General features: G+C 41.3%; 1 protein-coding gene across 1 annotated transcript in view; it reads left to right on the forward strand.

The window, feature by feature from the left end:
* Window positions 1-14,541, forward strand: part of mta3 (metastasis associated 1 family, member 3) — a 68,328-nt gene that overhangs the window by 21,332 nt on the left and 32,455 nt on the right. The gene's annotated exons all lie outside the window — the stretch shown is intronic.

Below are 14,541 nucleotides of genomic sequence, written 5' to 3' on the forward strand. Positions count from 1 at the left end.
TTTTCCTGTATAGTTTTTGCTTATTTTTGAAATAGAAAGTTTTTGTCACACATATACAGTACAGTGTAGTGAAATCCTTTTCTTTGCATTTCCCACCTTGTTATGACTCTGAGTACAGCGCGCAGGGTTAGCCATGTTACAGCGCTCTTTGAGCGCAAAGGGTGATGGGCTTTGCTCAAGGGCTCAACCACGGCAGCTTGGTGGTGCTGAGGCTTGAAATCCTGACCTTTTAACCAGCAGCCCAGACCACTGAGCCACCACTTTGTTCAATATTTGTGCTACTGTATTTTATTTAATTTTATTTTGGACTAAATAAATGAATGAAAGTATTTTAATCCGATTTCAAACTGACTTGTAACCATCAGCCTTTGTTTCGGGCCCGGCGATATTACAAAAAAAAAAAATCTCGAGCCATTCTTGATAACGTTTTGGATTTTTATTATCCCCCGCTGGCCAAAAGGCCCAAAGGGGGATTGTCGTGGCAATGTCCGTCCATCCGTCTGTCTGTCCCAGGAAGGGTACTCGCGTTCTGAAATCAATTCCTCTCACTATTTTTGGAGGAATTTCACTAAACTTGACAGGATTCTTTGTTATAAGTCGGTAATACGCATATTGCAATTGCGTTCAATTCAGTCGCATTTTACCACAGTTATGGCCCTTGATTTCCAAACTTGTACTTTGACAGTTTCATGAGGGTGTGCTTGTCTTCTGAAATGAACTTCTCTCACAGTTCTTGGAGGAATTTCACGAAACTTACTTAGCAAAAGGCTTTGTTATATGTCGGTAATGCGCATATTGCAATTTCATTCAACTCGGTCACATTTCACCAGAGTTATGGCCCTCGATTACCAAACTTGTACTTCGACAATTTCATGAGGGTGGATTAAGCACTTATAGCATAGATATAGTTGCCAGCGGGGGATATTGTGCTCTCAGAGCACTCTTGTGGTTTTTTTTTTTTTTTTTTGTTCTGGCACAGTACAATTGGAAATTATGCAATCTGTTTTTGTACGTTTTTTTTTTTTTTTAATTAGAATGGACTTTGGAAAAATAGTAACAGCACTGTCTATAGCAAATAGTGGAAACAGTGTTTCCTTAAAGAATATTTAAAGAAAGGATATTTAAAAATACACACACACACACATATATACATTGTGCCATTTGCTATAGTTGGTGCTGTTACTATTAAAGGAGAACTGAAGGCAAATTTATTAAAATTCTATTTATCTCATTTTATTAAATATAGGAATGCATTTTTGATCGCTATTTTGTCGCTGCTATAGCAAGTTATGAGTGTTTGAAATATGCTCTGTAATATATCAGTCCATATGTCAAAGCAATGGCCGTAAACGAGATTCGATGAGACCTGTGCAAGACATCGTAGGACGGAAGTAAAACGTACAGCGGAAATCAAAGTGACCAACATCTACCAACGTTGTCAAAAGACGCGCGCGCCCTCTTTCGAATGCTGATGTAATCAAGCCGGAAGTTTTGTTTGTTTTGATAGCAGTCAGGAAAGTTTGAAGAAAGTAGGCAGTAATCGTCATTTAAACTCGTTATTGGGCAATATTTAGTTTGGAAAACAGTTTTCAAAATGGCGGCACTGACACCTGGCTGACAATTCACGTTTCAAAGTCTCGCACAAGTCTCGTGAAGATCGGGCGGATAAGCGACGCCTGCCGTGGACCAAACGAGCTAAATTCAACATGGCTAAAAACCGAATAGGCCGATAAGTATAATATTTAATCGCAATTAGTTGCCAATACGAGTCACGATATAAGGTTACTAAAACCGAAAACATAATCGAATAACACGTTAATTAAGAAATAAAGCAAGTTTAAAAATTAGTTCAGTTCTCCTTTAATGCACAACTTGGTCAACCTTTCTTCTTTCTCAGCAGAGTAAACGGGGACCGTGCCTTTTGTGACATGAATGCCTTTGGGTACTCCGTTTCAAATCTGAGTTACTTCCTGTTTATGGAGTGACGTCAAATCAACATGGCTGTGTGAATCATCAGACATAATATAAAACTTGTTACCTTTAAATGAGTTCTGCTGTATATACAAGTATTACGCTTAATCAACATACAGACATATTTGTTTATTAACTCTAAAACAGACTATACAGTTTACTCTTTGAGAGAGAAAATATACATTACTCATCTGAGCTAGCTGCCTAGATTGTTGCTCACAAAACACAGTTTTCCGCTTCGTCTGTTTTTTTTTTTTTTTAAACTTTAATAAAATTAACTTTATTAATACATATACTCATAAAATTCAATCCAAACCATTCACACAATACAAAAACACATTATCTACACATTATAAATCTGAAAAAGATTGTAAAAATATCTTTCTTTTGAAAATGGTGAATCGCTGGTCTCGTGCCTCCTTGGACTGTGTGTTTTGCTGATCATTTTGTGCCTGGGAAATGATCGTTTCCTCATCCATATTCAACAGCTTGTCTACTGATAATCAAATCTCACAATTGTAATCACAATTCGCGTTCTATTAGTCCACAAATGTGTTGAAATGCTCAGTACAAAATCGCAGCAAGAAAAAAATCCCGCTTCGTCTGTTGAATGTGCCGAATCAATGCTGAAATGATGCAATGCTGACTGGAAAATTACCACTTAGGATGTAATGCAGCATTATACATTGCCTGGCCAAAAAAAAAAAAAGTTGCCATTTAGATAAGCAAATGTTTAAGAGCCTTTCAGTGGATAATTACTGCGGTGATGAATGTTTCCGGTGGCAGCAATTCTTTTAACCTTATCTGATGCAGTGATTAGCTTCTCATTTCTTAACCATGTATATATTCTATGGTCATGGAAAAGATGTTACTCTGTTTTCAGAAGGGTCAAATTATTGGCCTGCATCAAGCAAAGAACAAACTAAGGAGATTTCTGAAATTACTGGAATTGAGTTAAGAACTGTCCAGTCCAGTGTATTATTAAAACTTGAAAGGATAGTGATGAACCGTCAACTTTACAGGAGAAACGTGGTTGGAAAAAAATCTTGACTGACCGTAATCAGAGATCATTTGAGCATAAAAAAATTGACAGTCGAACTCACTCACGGCTATGTTTAATAGTGACGGTAAAAGCATTTCCACACACTCATAGTGTGATGAGAACTCACAGGATTGGGACTAAACAGCTGTGTGGCCATAAGAAAACCATTTGTTAGCGAGGCTGATCGGAAGAAAAGGCTTCACTTTGCAAGGGAGCATAAAGATTGGATTCTGGAGCAACGGAAAAAGGTCCTGTGGTCTGATAACTAGGCCTGTCACGATGATAAATTTTGTTGGACAATATATTGTCTCAGAAATTATTGCGATAAACGATGATGCTAAGGGCTGTGCGGTCCCTGTACGAACGGAGCAGGAGTCTGGTTCGCATTGCCGGCAGTAAGTCAGACCTGTTCCCAGTGCATGTTGGACTCCGGCAGGGCTGCCCTTTCACCGGTTCTGTTCATAATTTTTATGGACAATTTCTAGGCGCAGCCAGGGGCCGGAAGGAATCCTGTTTGGGAACCGCAGGATTTCATCTCTGCTTTTTGCGGATGATGTTGTCCTGTTGGCTTCTTCAAACCAGGACCTTCAGCATGCACTGAGGCGGTTTGCAGCCGAGTGTGAAGTGGCTGGGATGAGAATCAGCACCTCCAAGTCCGAGGCCATGGTTTTCGACTGGAAAAGGGTGGCTTGCCCTCTCCAGGTTGGTGGAGAAGTCCTGCCTCAAGTGGAGGAGTTTAAGTATCTCGGGATCTTGTTCACGAGTGAGGGAAGGATAGAGCGTGAGGTCGACAGGTGGATTGGTGCAGCCTCCGCAGTGATGCGGTCACTTTACCGGTCCGTTGTGGTGAAGAAGGAGCTGAGCCAAAAGGCGAAGCTCTTGATTTACCGGTTGATCTACGTTCTGACTCTCACCTATGGTCATGAGCTTTGGGTAATGACCGAAAGAACAAGATCGCGGATACAAGCGGCCGAAATGAGTTTCCTTTGCAGGGTGGCTGGGCGCTCCCTTAGGCCCACTTTACACGGGGACGGTGTAAAACAAAAACACAAAAGTCCGTTTTCGTTCTCACTTTTTTCCGCGTCTACACGACCGTTTTCAAGGAGGAAATCTGCGTCTATACGGTGACGCATAAATGTCTCCGCTATGTCTGCACGCATGCGCAACGTCTTCTGTCTTGTCTGATCTGCACATCTGCGCTGCTGTTCTGTCAAGTTATCCTACCAAGCCTACTACGCATGCACGAAATCCAGGAGGGTAGGAAAATTCAACAGTAGTTTTGTCCCACCGATCAGCTGGGCTGATAGAAAATCGGTGAGAATTTCACGCATTTGCTGATTTTTATGTTTTGTGCATATTGGTCGAGTCTTTGGCCGAGTCAAATAATTTGTAATGACTTGTTTTGAATAATAAAACGGTCTGTATGAGAACTTGCTAGGATAACTTTACAGAACACCGGTCCGGCTGAGGTACTGTAGTGCTCGAGGGCGGAGCAGGAGCAAACCGAAACTCTTTTAATCTGCCTTTATTAAGTAACACTCACTCTTGTTTCGGTGAAGAAGAGAAAAGGCAGTGTCCATCTCAGCAAAATAAACCCGTTCGGCTGCTAGTTTTGTTTTCAGTCTCGGGTTTATGGTTTCACGAGCGGCTTGAATAGGCGGCGCGCGTGCATGTGTGTGTAACTTGGCGACACCAAACTGAGCAGCTCCAGCCGGGCGGGTGAGCAGGAAAACACATCTACTGCATTGAAACACAGAGCAGCTTGAAGGTCCGTTAGATCGATGTAATCAGACATGCTCTTACTTTTTTACTTACTTTCTTACTTCCCGGGCTGGCATGTGCAGTATATGACATATGTATGACGTAAACGCGTACCCGACGTGAGCAGATCCGAGCAGAGTTTTGCGTATTGGGTAGTTTAGACGGATATGCAACGGGGGCCGTTTTTAACTTATCCACTCTGGAAGGCGTTTTCAATTTTATCCGTTTTTCAGCCTCGGAAACGCCGTCCCCGTGTAAACGAAAGGCACTTCTGATAAAATATTTAGTCGTTTTTACCCGACAGCGTCCTCGTGTAAACGGGCCCTTAGAGAGAGGGTGAGAAGCACAGTCACTCGGGAGGAGCTCGGAGTAGAGCCGCTGCTCCTCCACATCGAGAGGAATCAGCTGAGGTGGCTCGGGCATCTCTTTCGGATGCCTCCTGGACGCCTCCCTGGGGAGGTGTTCCAGGCATGCTCCCCCAGGAGGAGGCCCCGGGGAAGACCCAGGACACGCTGGAGGGACTATGTGTCTCGGCTGGCCTGGGAACGCCTTGGTGTTCTTCCCGAGGAGCTGGCCGAGGTGTCTGGGGAAAGGGAAGTTTGGGCTTCCATGCTCAGACTGCTGCCTCCGCGACCCGGCCCCGGATAAGCGAAAGGAGACGAGACGATGATATTGTTGACATCTTTTCAAGACAATTTTATGCCACTAGTAAAATAATAATGATCATGCAAATACACCCTTTCAGAGAACAGTAAACTTTAATTAAAGTCAACTTATTAAAAAATACGTAAGAATTCTATAAATTTTTACGTAAACGTATATATAAAAATAAAGAAATAAAACAATCAAAACCACACAACAAAAACAAAATACAATCTGTGGCTCTTAAAATTGCACTTAGGTAAATATTAACTTGACACAGGGTAATAAAAAGACACTTTTCTTCACAGGCAACATTCTTCCAGTCCAGTTTCTCAAAGATTAGTACCCAGATAAACAAAGTGCAAAGTAACAACGTATTGCCAGCTGTCATTTGGATAAAAGTAACAACAATTAGAACAAGATAACATGTAGGCAAGGGCGTAGGTTTGGTATTAACATTGGTGGGGACGTAAACCCAATGCCGGCCCCCAGTGGCGCCAACTTCAGGTCAACATTAGAGGGTCACAGCATTTTGCTCCATTGTGTTCCACCAAAAGAGATCCGTCATCTCTCCGAAGTCCAGACTTTTAAAATTTGAAGTTCAGAACTGTAGTAATTCATTAATAATAATATGCAATTCGTTTGATTAATTGCAAATCTTGCATGTGATGATTAACTCATTCTACCAATTTGCAAATGTGTTTTACAAGTGAATAACGCATTGACTGTTAGGAGGGTGTGTGTTCCTTTCCCTCATAAATGGAAGGAAAACACATACGGAGCCTTAAGCACTGCGTTCCATGAGGCGGGCAGGGGCAGTCGGCTCTCTTCTGTGGGATCTTTAACTAGTTTTAGAATGCTAGTTTAAGCTGATGTGTGATTTGATCTAACGGTAAAACAGGACGAGGGCTCTAGAACTTTTTTGACACGTTGAAAGGTTACAGTTTTACTTGGCAACAGAATGTATCTGAATTCTGATTGGTTGTTATCTTATGGCCCTTCTGTTGTCTTCTTGAGCCCGGAGAGGGGAGGGAGGGACAGGGTTCTACAGAGAAGTTTTTAGCCGACCGCTTTCAAATGAAGCCCCTCGAAAACCAATCAGTTCAGCGTGTGTGTGGACTCGGTATGTGACGTTTTCAAGAGAGGCGGAGTAACCAAAAATTTCTGCTCAATAAGGCGGAGGCTGTTATGCTTATTACATGAAAATGTTTTATTTGATTAAAAGGTGTCTGGGCCACGAACAATGTCCACATCACCATCGGGTTGTTGTTGTTTACATGTGTCATGTTACAGGAACTTGGTCAGGGCTCTGCAGGTCTTAACTGAAGCGCTTCAAATTAAGGGTTAGCGGGCTGCTAAAGTTTGCAGGCACTTCACAAGCAAGACTTGGTGCAATATTAGCCAACATTAGCACAATTTGATATGATTTCATAATGTCTTTGTGACCTTAATGAACACCGGTTGTTGTCAGTATCAAGTCGGATTGTTATTTACATTTCACACAAACTTAGAAAACAGTCATATTCGTATGTTGTCGTTTTTACACACTGAATATGAACTGTTGTTAACTGATTCATTTTACAAGCTAATTAGGGCTGCTCGATATTGGAAAAAATCAATATCACGATTTTTTCAGTAAATATCGATATCGCGATTTTTAAAACGATATTTATACACCTTTTTTTAAAGCCCTGATCATCAACACCTGAGGCACCGGGCCACATTTTTATAGTACAGGCCTCATAGGCTACCTGTCAACCCTTCCCGTTGTACCCTGAAACGCCTTTTACTTAAACTATTTACTGTGTAAGCGCGTACTTTGCATAGGTCCTATCGCCTGCACAAGGCTCACGTTCTCCTCACTCAACATTTCCGATCACAGAGGATGGAGCCAGCGCTGGTATTACCAGTGATTACTGCGTAACGTCCACACTAGCTCGTAGCCAGCCAAGGATAAAATCTCTCTCTCACACACACACACTACAACGTAAGCTTGTGTGTTGTTAAGACACCAACATTAAAACACACACGGACTGGCCATTGGGAGTAGCGGGAGTTTGTGGGCTGGCGGAGAAAAAAAAAAAAAAAAAAAGTTGCGCGCTGGCCTTTAATATGATAAGCAATGTTAACAGTTTCTTTAAATGTTAACAGTTTCTTAAAGAAACTTAACATTGCTTCTCATATTAAAGGCCAGCGCGCAACTGTTTTGTTTTTTTCTCCGCCGGCCCACGCTGAACCACCGGGAAAACTCCCGCTACTCCCGATGGCCAGTCCGTGTGTGAACACGCACAATATAGAGACAAGTCCTTAAGAATTAACATACATGAAAATAGCTCAGCGGCATGTAAACATTCCCTGAAAGTGTAGGTGGCACTGCGGCTAGATGCTACGTGAAATGGCACAAGGCAAACACCATGCTTCGCTCAGTCAACAGACAAAATCCACGAACCCAGTAGTCCTCCTACTACTGTGGGTTAGTGTTCTGTGGCCAAAAACACCCTATGCACAGTCATTCCAAAACATCCCCACTAGTTGCAGGTTATGTCTCAAATACAGATATGCGTTGTGGATTAAGCGATCTATTTTCAAGCATCAGGCTTCTCTTCCTTCATCTTCCAAATGTGGACTCCGCTATCTTTTTGGCATGTCAGCATTGAAATACCATTTGCAGAGATATTTCACTCGCCATTAGGAAAAGTAAAAGCAACACATGATTAGGGCTACATGATTAGCAGGGGGACACCGTTTTAAGCGCACGGAATTTTAAAAACAATGTAATTACATCTGAGTCCGTCTACATCGCGCAATAAACCCGTCCTTAGCAGAACCTACTTCAAAGCATGATGCTAGCTGCAGATGCACAAGTCAAAATCAAATGAACCCAACATGCTGCGGCGGGCAACATTAATAACCAAATTGCCTTACTTTAAAACGCTGCCTTGACCACAGGACGACTCGCAATTATTCCACTTAAATCCACACGGTTTAACACATCTAACACGGCTAGCAAGCTGGATATGTGCTAATATTGTTGTGCTTGTTTTCTTCCGTAGATGCCATTTTTACATTACCCAGTCCCACATCCAAAAATATGACGTAAATATATGTTAATTGTATTATTATAACTATTAGCAAGCAAATCAAACAACATATTAAGAAATCAATATATCAAATCACCCGACACGTATGAAAACAGAAGAACTGATTTTTTACTGTTGCGGAGATATCGCGGGAGTAGAATGGATGACGTATGCAAGGCTACGGTGTGCCTTAGGGGACAGAAGGGTTCGTTTTACCTTACTGTCACGTCAATGTTATTGTTGTTTTATTGCCATTGTAGAAATATTGTGCACGTCCCTTTCGACAAATGACAAAAAATCGTTTCATATCGATATTATGAATTTTGATATCGTTTGACACCAATATCGATATCGTGATAAAAATACGATATATTGCACAGCTCTAAAGCTAATCTAACGTTACATTCCTCAAGGACAGTTTGCTAGCTTGCTAGCTAGCAGCCGGTCACTGCACTGCAATCACACTTGCTAATTGACATGGTAGCTGGATTTAGTTGCTGTTTTCGCAACCACGCCCCCAGAGTGAATATTTATGAGCAAATTTTGCATGGTTTCACCCAGCGGAAACCTACAGTAACCAGCTGTGTGCCGTGCGCGGAGCGTGATTTTTATTTATTTTTTAATCAGAAATATTGGTAGGGACATATGAGCCGTCGTTTGATATCGGTAGGGACACGTCCATACCCAATTCTACGCCTGTGGTCTGTACAACGGAGCAACGTGTTGTTGTCTTTTCCCCATTCAGTGGCTGGATAACTGTTGCATGCTGGGAGGCCCCGCCTCTGACAGAGGGCCGCGTGAGACGACAGGAAACAGCGCGGTGTGTTATTCAGTCAGTGGGTCAAGCTAATACTCTGGCGACTTCCCTATGCAGATGTACAGCGTGTAAATGCCAAAATCACGGTAAAAAAAAAAATTACCGAGTTCATTTTCATTCACCGTACGATAAGTCGGTATATCGAATATCGCGACAGGCCTACTGATGACCACCACAGAGTCCTGACCTTTAACCCCGTTGAAAGTCTTTGGGATGTGCTGGAGAAGACTTTACGGAGTGGGTTGACTCCCACATCACCAAAATAAGACCCTGGTGAAAAATTAATGCAAGTCTGGATGGAAATAAATGTTGTGACGTTGTTGAAACAATGCCATGGTGAAATGTGTAATTGAAGCTAAAGGTGATCTAATGAAATATTAAAGTGTGACATTTTTTCCCCTTCTATTATTTAAAATGTCAGGACAATAATAAAAATACAGTACTTAGCCCGATTCCACAGCTGTGGTAATCTTTATTATGTCAAGAACCGCTCAGCTGAGTATAGAGAAACGACATCCATCATTACTTTAAGACATGAAGTGTCTTTGAATTAATAAAACAAACCGCTGAATTAGGTGTAATCAAAATTTGACTGATATATATAATACACACACAGTACTGTGCAAAAGTTTTAGGTGCATACCATTAAATGCTGTAGAGCAAAGATGCCTTCAAAAATAATGAAATTAAATGTTTCTACGTTTTAAAAAATACCATAAAGGTCAGTAAGCAGTAATGCATGAAAAAAGTCAATGTTTGGTGTGACGACCCTTTGTTTATTAAAAAAGTAGCCTGAGGTACAATGAGTGCAGGTTTATAAAGAAATGAGCTGTAGGTTTTACTGAGCATCTTGCAGAACCAGCCACAGTTCTTCTGGACACTTTTTGACTGTCACGCTTGTTTCTTGATTTTGCACCAAAACCCAGCAGCCTTCATTATGTTTTTGTCTGAAAAGTGGTCTGCTATGTAATATGCTGCTTTCTTTACTGACATTCAACATGGATGCAAACGGCGCGCCTTTTGGCGGATGCCGCCTTTTTCACGGCTGTCTGGGGGACTTGTGTGAATCGTGCAGATCCGATGAGTTTTTTTTTTTTTTTTTTTTTTTTTTTTTGGGGGGGGCGTTGGAGTGTCTGATTTATAATTTCATCAAAGTAAATTCTGTATTAAAATTACTAAATGAGCAAATGCCGTTACAGTCCATGAAACATAGGAAGTATAAGTATGAGAAGAAAACAGTAAATCAGAAAGCTGCGCACGTAAAGCCAATTGGCTGCGCGCCATTATCTGCTGCTGGCTGCACTTCACTGCACGCGCAAGGATTTCCATCAGTTCAATGTAAGTTACGTAATTGGCTTTACGTGTGCAGCTTTCTGATTTACTGTTTTCTTCTCATACTTATACTTCCTATGTTTCATGGACTGTAACGGCATTTGCTTATTTAGTAATTTTAATACAGAATTTACTTTGATGAAATTATAATCAGACACTCCAACGCCCCCCCCCCCCCCCCCCCCCAAAAAAAAAAAAAAACCTCATCGGACCTGCACGATTCACACAAGTCCCCCAGACAGCCGTGAAAAAGGCGGCATCCGCCAAAAGGCGCACCGTTTGCATCCATGATTCAAACAGTTTTCTCTAATATTTAATTTTGTGCTGGAAAACTAATGTTTGGAAATCTAAAGTGTTTTTGTACTGGTTCCATAATGTAAAAGCCATAAAATAAGTCTATAACAAAGTTTTTGTGTTTAAAAGAAAAAAAAAATAGGGTGCCAAAGCCTTTTGCACAGTTGTGTGTGTGTGTGTGTGTGTGTGTGTGTGCGCGCGCATGCATAATAAAAAAAGAAAATATACGTACATTAGAACATTTTGAAAATCATATTACAGCATTAATTCGAATGAATCAAATAAAACGTGCCTAGTATTTGCAGAGTATCAGGATAAGACTGAGTAATGACTGCTGGTGCATCACAAAAGGAGCAGAATCGATTACTACATCAGCAGTTACAATCAGTCAAGGGTGAAATTGGTGTATTGTTCTGTTTGACTTTACTTCACTTGTCAAGTTTATTTGTATAGCGCTTTTAACAACAGCCGTTGTTGCGAAGTACTGTAGCTTTACAGAAAATTGTATTTGTACTGTTTCTTTGGTTCTGTCCCCACCTGCAAAGATCTTAACGCTTATCTTACTTTTCTCTTGGTGTATTTTTATACAGATGAAGTATGTCTTGGATGTCTATGTGGAACGTTATTTTGAAGGCCGAATGTGTTGTACACATGATCCTTGCTGAGAAAAACCTGAAATGCGAAGCAAAGATTTCTTAAAAAAATAAATAAATAAAAATACAAAAAAAATTTTAACATTAATTTGGTTTACAATATTTGACTAAATGCTTGGTAAATAAGTGTTCATTATATTGCAACAAATACAAGTGAAATGTACCATGTAGGTTTGTGATCTATGCTTGTGGAAGCGTTCTCCTGTCCTTAATATTTTCTGTTTTATATTGACTGTGATCTATCTTGAAATTTATTTAAGAATTATTCACCGAAGGTGAGGTGAATATCGATGAATAATTATTCACCGATATTCACTGAGCCTGAGGTACAGGGGCGTAGCTAGGATTTTTCAAGGGGGGTCACACACTGACTGGCAGCCTGAGTACATTATGTAACAAAAAATACTTACCATTGCTAGTTTTAGGTAGTTTACAAACCGGCTCTTCCATTAGGCCATCCTTAAAAAAAATCCATTTCCTGTCCACCAGGTGAGCAAAAAAATTTTCAGTAGGGAGGGAGGGATTTTTTTTTTTTTAGATATGGATGGATAAGAAATCGCAATGCTGTTTTGCTTTTTATTTCAGTACTTTTTTATTACAAAAGCAGACACATTTAATAAAATGACAGTTTAATCAACTGAAACTTGTACAAAAACTGTAAGTTAGCATTTTAAATGCTGACTGCAACATTTGCAAAACTTTTACAAAAGGTACTTAAAATGTCCGACACGGACTTTTTGTAGTTCTAAATCGACCGTTAGGCCTAGTTTGGATGAAATTACACTATTAAAATGCTCACTGAATGATTTTTTCTGAATCTTTACTATTTTGTTGTTCGCTAGAATACCATTTTGCGATTTCACATTTAAGCAAATATTTGGAAACTCCGGATCTCCTTCCTTCATGGTGGCTGCCATTTTTTTGTGCCGCACGGCGCATGCGCAGAGCTGATTCAATTCTGTATTCTGCGCGGAATGCAGGGCTTTCCACAAGCGCCGGCTGCCGGCCATACAGCCGACTACACAATTAAGTCCAGCCGGCTACTTTTTTTTTTTTTTTTTTAAAGATATTTTTTTGGGCTTTTTGCACCTTTATTGGATAGGACAGTGTAGAGACAGGAAATGAGCGGGAGAGAGAGAGACGGGAAGGGAGCGGGAAATGACCTCGGGCCGGAATCGAACCCGGGTCGCCCGCATTCATGGTATGGCGCCTTAACCACCTGAGCCACGACGCCCCCCCAGCCGGCTACTTTAATGACTATTATTTTTGTAGCCCACAGGCTCTAAATATTAATTTTCGATTTTAATAAAATTAAATGTTTATCTAACGGACTGGCAATAATGTCAAACTGAACCTCACTCATTTAAATTGTGATTCGCGCTGTTTGTACCAATAATAACCACAAATTCCCCGCCGACTTCGTTGATCAAGGGAGAGTAACTCATCCGCAGCCCTGACATGCGGTGTGTGCGCGCGCGCACTCGGCGGAGGCAGTAGTGTGTCGGAGGGAACAGAAGCAGAGATGACGCTTATTTTGTCTCCGGTAAACCAGTCTTCTCTCGTTCAATTACGTGCTGGTATCAAAAGACACCGTTGGTTGTAAATGAAACCAAACTGAGTGGTTGGAGTGTATTTGCATACACAAATGGAGAAATGTTCGCTGAGTGTTTGTGTAGCCACCACTGCAGACCGTTGTCGTTGTTAATGCAGACCGAAAATAAGAGATTTACAAGCCAGGAACGCATGAATGCATGCATGCATTCATGATGCAATACGCAAGAAAAGAAAGATGATTTACTGCCGTTTTACTTTGTATTTGAGTAAAGTGAATAAATAAATGGTCTGTGGAAAATACATTTAATCCTGGGAACTGCTGGCACAGGAGTTTTTGTGTTTACCCCCCCGGCTGGCTACTTATTTGTCATGGCTGGCTAGTATGAGCCTTAGTGGAAAGCCCTGGGAATGTGTAAATGTCAAGTTCGATTTTAGATTTACGAACCCGAAAAAAGTGTCGAAAAACCGGCTTTAAAAAAAAAAATTTCAACCGCACAAACAGCACTCACCCGGCCGGTGGACCGGAAACAGAAAAATTTTTAATAATGGCTTTATTGCTGTTTCTTCAACGTTTTCTTGATGGTGTGTTCTAGAAACGGCACACTAAAACTTAGCTTTGAAGCCACAATATGCAACTTTGATGGAAAAAAAATATAGAATAAATTGCTTACCTGTCTTCACGTCGAAAGGAGGAGGAAGGTTTCGCTTGTTTTGACATGGCGAATTATTAACACGAGGAAATAGTCGTAATTCACAGCTAAAAAGACTGCAGCTACACTGGCAGCTTGACCATGCTTTCTAGTGCGATCGTGTTGCGCTTGCGCAGAACTGTGTCAGTCCTGCGCGCCTTGGCCCGTGTACCTGAAGGCGCGCCTCGGGCTGGGCGCACGCCTACCGAGCTCCGGCACGTACACCGTTAACAAAGAACACCTGTCTTTAATCATTGAACTATGTTTGGACTATTTAAGGACTGCGCCCATGCAAGGATGATGCGAAGTATTATGCCGCGTCTAGTGTGCCTTGCTGAGCCTTGTTTCCTGTCCCTGTTCTTGTTGACCTCTTGGTTTTTCGACTCCTGTTTCTCGTCCCTTGATCTTGTATAGTTTTGCCTCTGATATTCTGTCCGCGCCTCGATTGACCTCCTGCATGTTTCATCGATTACGCCTTTGCCTGCTGTTTCGGACTGTTTGCCTGTTGTGTGTTTCATGCACTTTATGCTCATATCGCACTGTGTACTATTTAACATATCTGCACTTACAGCCGCCTCTCCAGCACACACACTGACAAACTGGGTTTTTGCACCCAAGCCACAGGAAGTCAAAGTTATAGAAACCCTAATGAGGCTGAGGTGACAATCTAGTAAAAAAAAATGTTAGAAAAATTACAGTGGGTGCT

Source organism: Neoarius graeffei, chromosome 14, assembly GCF_027579695.1.
Source record: "Neoarius graeffei isolate fNeoGra1 chromosome 14, fNeoGra1.pri, whole genome shotgun sequence".
Lineage (NCBI taxonomy): Eukaryota > Metazoa > Chordata > Actinopteri > Siluriformes > Ariidae > Neoarius > Neoarius graeffei.